We start from the raw sequence: 6,000 nt of genomic DNA on the forward strand, positions 1-6,000 counted from the left end.
AATAGGTGGCTCTCATCTTCTAGAACCCACTGGTATATATGCTCCATGAGGGCAAAGATTGTTTTGTTTTGTATTGCATTGGGTGCTTTGTTTTCTAGTGTTTTCTCGTGATCTAGAATAGGAGTCAGCAAACCTTTTCTATAAAGGGTCAGATAAGAGATATTTTTACCTTTGCAGCATATACAGTTCACATCACAACTGCTCAAGTAGGGTCTTCAGTATAACTTGTAATTGGTTATTGTTTATTTGTATGAAAGCCATTGTTTTCTGTATTTGATTTTATCACCAGAAATGTACTAAAATTCCTTATCATTTGTAACAGTTTTTTAGTTCATTCTGTTGGGTTTTCTACCAATAATATATATATTATTATATATACTATATAATAATATATAAAATTATACATATAATTTTATATATTATAAAATTATAAATGTATAAAATTATACATATAATTTCATCCATGAGTAATGATAACTTTACCTCCTCCTTCCCAATTTTTATGCCTCTTGATTTATCCTCTAGTCTAATTGTTTTGGTTAAAAATTTTAAAAAATATTAAGAATGGTAATAAAAACTATCCTTGTCTTGTCTTGGTTTTAATGGGAAAAGCTTCTACCATTTTCCCATAAATCATAATACTGAGTTTTTGTTTAAATTCTATCATGATAAAGTAAATTAATCAATTCCTATTTTATTAATAGTTCATTTAAAATCATGAATAGAGGGAGATGCAAGAGGGAGAAGATATGAGGATATATGTGTATGTAGAGCTGATTCACTTTGTTATAAAGCAGAAACTAACACACCATTGTAAAGCAATTATACCCCAATAAAGATGTTAAATAAATAAATAAATTAATTAAATAAAATCATGAATATATGCTGGATTTATCAAATGCCTTCTCTGAGTCTACAAAAAGTATTATGTGTCATTTTCTTTTGATTTGTTAATCTTCCAATCTCCAGTTTACTTAGTCTTTCAAACATGTTTTTTTTTTTTTTTTTTTTTTTTTTTTTTTTTTTTTTTTGCTGTACGTGGGCCTCTCACTGTCGTGGCCTCTCGCGTTGCAGAGCGCAGGCTCCAGCCGCGCAGGCGCAGCGGCCATGATTCACAGGCCCAGCCGCTCCGCGGCACGTGGGATCTTCCCGGACCAGGGCACGAACCCGCGTCCTCTGCATCGGCAGGCGAACTCTCAACCACTGCGCCACCAGGGAAGCCCTCAAACATGTTTTTACACTCCCACATTTATAAGGTAGAGTCGAATGTCATAGTGTCTAAGGAAATAGCTTCCAGCTCCCACTGATGCCTAGTTCCAATCACAGCTCTAGCTGCCAGCTTAAACAAGATGCCCACGGCCTCTTCCACAGTTCACATCCTCTTGGATAGAGAGTTCCCTGAGAAAGACTCCCAGTGTCATTTTGTCTTTATTTGTCATCCTCTGGGATTAATATTCTCTAACATCCACATTCCCAAGGCTACTGCCAGCCTCTCATACTGTCATCCACTAATTTCATGGTGGGAAATGCTTAGCCACAAGTATTTGCTCCTCCTTTGGAAAGCAGGGTATTTGTGGTGTCTTTGTATTGTGTTTCCCATAGTTTCTTTCCCTGTATGCTTCCAGGTTGAGGTTGGCCACAGTAGAAAGTTGCGTGAGATTGAGAAGTTTAGAAGTTAAGCAGCAGCTATGTTTTAGCAGCTATATTTACAACCCTGCTGTAGAGTACCAGGAGAGTCGCCACTGATCTGCCGGTTCACCTTGTCAGCCGGAGGCAGTACCTGGACACACAGCTCATCTAGCTCCTGACAGCTTCCCTCCTTAGCTTTCTCTGGGACAAGCGCATGTGCAGTGCCATGGCAAAGCCAGCTTCTCTGAAGGTTACCCACGGCATTGAGGCTGGAGGTTGAAAAAGATAGATGCAGCTTCTGGTTTGTCTTGGTTCTCACGTATGCCCAGCTCACCTCCAACTGCTGGTCTGGCTGAACTTCTGGCTCAACACTAGATGCAGAGAAAAGAGCCTTCCATGAACTGCTCCACCATCCCCACAAGAAACCCTATAATAAACCCGTTACTCTATGTCACGCATCGTGTTTTGGCTTCTCTGTTGAACTGTGATTGATACAGATTTTCTCCTAGAAATTACTTCACCCCTTCTCATTAATGACTTCAGCAAGTCTGCTGATACAATATTATTTCGTACAGAATCATTGAAATTTTATATACTTTATGTCCTAAGTTACACAGCAATATTAAAATGTAATTGAATCAGCTTGAAGAAAATCTCTTTGTTTCGCAAGTGCTAGAGAATTATTTTTTTCTGAGGGAAAATGGTCTCCTGAATGGAAGCCACTGAAATTGTTGGTGACATGTACTGACTCAGCAACTCTAATAATCAGATTTCAGTCAAATTACTACATGGCTATCCTGGGAGATCCTTAGTCAAATTCCCTTGTGCGGAAGTTTCAATGGTCCTGGATTGCCCTGACTTAACACTCAATATCTCAATATACAATTAGTGATTTTTTTCCACTCTTACGGGAAACAGATAGGACTGGAAATTGGGATTTTTCCTTTTGTACTTAACTAAGTAACACTGTGTGCATGTCCCTAAAGACCGTTTCATGCACTGCAATGAAAGAAACATGTACTGCTTAAATGTTTGTGAAAGGTTTCTCTCAGCCCAGAGGGGGTGCTAGCCTGCTATAATGTCATATTTTTACATTAGAGAGGAACCTAACAATTAGACGTTCCTCTCATGAGGCAATAGAATTGCATTTGGCTGATGATGTAGCCCATATTTTCTGCCACCTACACTCTTTAAGGAATTCATCCTCTCACAGGCAAAACTCTCTGGGTTCATCAATTCCCAGCATGTCTCAAGCTCAGCACTACACACATTTGCAGCCAGATAATTCTTCCTTGGGGGGACTGTTTATAACATCCTGGCCTCTACCCACTAGACCCCAGTAGCACCCCCCTTCCCGTGTTGTGACAACCAAAATTGTCTTCAGACTTTGTCCCGTGTGCTCTGGGGGCAAAAATCACTCTGAGAACCACTGAGCATTTCGATTCAGACACACTCGGACATGGGTGAGGGGGACAAGAAATCTCATAAGTAGAAGCCTTAAGGCATGGCAGGCACAACATGAATACATTCATCCCTCTGTAGCCGAGGGGGATTGGTTCCAGGACCCTCCGAAGATACCAAAATCCATGGATGCTCAATCCCTCTTATAAAATAGCGTGGTATTTGCATATGACCTACACACATCCTCCCATATACTTTAAATCATCTCTAGATTACTCATAATACCTAAAACTACGTAAATACTATGTAAATAGTTGTTGGTGTGTGGCTAATTCAAGTTTTACTTTTCTGGAATTTTTGTTTCGTTTGTTTGTTTTTAATATTTTCCATCTGCAGTTACTTGAATCTGCAAATGCAGGACCCAGGGATCCAAAGGGCTGACTGTACTGTTTAACATTGTTTGGGGAAGAGAATAAAGAGGCAGTAGGGAGTCTACTGGACCCCTATGCCAAGTCAATGCCGTGATCTTCGTTACTGCCAAATGATGGGGCAGGATGGAGTGGGATACTATCCTTTTTTTTTTTTTTTTAACATCTTTATTGGACTATAACTGTTTTACAATAGTGTGTTAGTTTCTCCTTTACAACAAAGTGAATCAGCTATACGTATACATATATCCCCATATCCCTTCCCTCTTGCGTCTCCCTCCCACCCTCCCTATCCCACCCCTCTAGGTGGTAACAAAGCACCGAGCTGATCTCCCTGTGCTATGTGGCTGCTTCCCACTAGCTATCTATTTTACGTTTGGTAGTGTATATATGTCCATGCCGCTCTCTCACTTTGTCACAGCTTACCCTTCCCCCTCCCCATATCCTCAAGTCCATGCTCTAGTAGGTCTGTGCTTTATTCCCATCCTACCACTAATCTCTTCATGACATTTTTTTTCTTAGAGTCCATATATATGTGTTAGCATACGGTATTTGTTTTTCTCCTTCTGACTTACTTCACTCTGTATGACAGACTCCAGGTCCATCCACCTCACTACAAATAACTCAGTTTCATTTCATTTTATGGCTGAGTAATATTCCATTGTATATATGTGCCACATCTTCTTTATCCATTCATCTGTTGATGGACACTTAGGTTGCTTCCATGTCCTGGCTATCGTAAATAGAGCGGCACTGAACATTTTGGTACATGACTCTTTTTGAATTATGGTTTTCTCAGGGTATATGCCCAGTAGTGGGATTGCTGGGTCGTATGGTAGTTCTATTTTTAGCTTTTTAAGGAACCTCCATACTGTTCTCCATAGTGGCTGTGTCAATTTACATTCCCACCAGCAGTGCAAGAGGGTTCCCTTTTCTCCACACCCTGTCCAGCATTTATTGTTTGTAGATTTTTTGATGATGGCCAATCTGACCGGTGTGAGATGGTATCTCATTGTAGTTGTGATTTGCATTTCTCTAATGATTAATGATGTTGAGCATCCTTTCATGTGTTTGTTGGCAATCTGTATATGTTCTTTGGAGAAATGTCTATTTAGTTCTTCTGCCCATTTTTGGATTGGGTTGTTTGTTTATTTGTTATTGAGCTGCATGAGTTGCTTATAAATTTTGGATATTAATCCTTTGTAGTTGCTTCATTTGCAAATATTTTCTCCCATTCTGAGGGTTGTCTTTTGGTCTTGTTTATGGTATCCTTTGCTGTGCAAAAGCTTTTAAGTTTCATTAGGTCCCATTTGTTTATTTTTGTTTTTATTTCCATTTCTCTAGGAGACGGGTCAAAAAGGATCTTGCTGTGATTTATGTCGTAGAGTGTTCTGCCTATGTTTTCCTCTAAGAGTTTGATAGTGTCTGGCCTTACATTTAGGTCTTTAACCCATTTTGAGTTTATTTTTGTGTGTGGTGTTAGGAAGTGTTCTAATTTCATACTTTTACAGGTAGCTGTCCAGTTTTCCCAGCACCACTTCTTGAAGAGGCTGTCTTTTCCCCACTGTATATCCTTCCCTCCTTCTCTCTGTGCCTCTGTGTCAGCTTCCCCGGGGAAATACATAAGTTTGAGCCTGAGGGTTGCTAATTATACTCACTGACTTCATGATAGGTGTTACAGTAGAAAAGTAACCAGTTATAAAGTAATTATGCAAAAAAATATTGCATGTGGACTTCAGTTTCCAGTAATAGAGTAGGCAAAGATTTCACATTGACCCTCCTGCTGAAAACAATTTAGCATACTGGATTAATAAAATTATTAAAATAGCTGATGGCAGGCAAGAAAAAAGGAAAATGTAGGTAATAAATTGATTAAAGATGGAAAACTGGAGAGGTAAGTAGTGCACCAAAGCAGTCTCTGACATTGAGAGTGGTGGCCAAACTGATGTGAACTTGAACTTCAGTGTCACACTCCCGTGTGGCATGGATATAGAAGAAACCAAGGGCCTGCCTGAAAGGAAGAGTCTAACAGAAGGCCGAGTCATAACACTGGGAACCCAAAGGGCTATTGTCTCAAGACACTGCAATGAAAATTGCTCTCTAAATCTTTGCACTGAGAAGAGAGAGAAGAGATGCCCTCAGGAAAATGCAATCATAAGCTGCCCCTTTAGAGCCTAGGCAGCCCAAATTCATATTTCTTATAACACACATGGGTGTTCAACAAAACCTGAAACCAATCAAGTGGTTTAAGACAGGCTTGATAAGTGCCCACAACTGGCAGATGAAAGTAAAAGCCAAGCTGAATCACTTCGCTGTACAGCAAAAGCTAACATAACATTGTGAAGCAATTATACTCCAATAAAAAAAGAAAGCAAAAGTCAATTCTCCCTATACTAGGAAGTTTATTCCAAATCTCCAAGGATTCCAGCAAATACAATTTTTAAGGAATACAAGCAAGAGACAAAAAAAATCATTAAAAAAAGTGAAGAAAGTATGGTACCATGAGTGAGAAATAGCAGAAAAAAATAAGAGCAAGGAGTAA

The sequence above is a fragment of the Kogia breviceps genome, chromosome X (assembly GCF_026419965.1).
Source record: "Kogia breviceps isolate mKogBre1 chromosome X, mKogBre1 haplotype 1, whole genome shotgun sequence".
Taxonomy (NCBI): Eukaryota; Metazoa; Chordata; class Mammalia; order Artiodactyla; family Physeteridae; genus Kogia; species Kogia breviceps.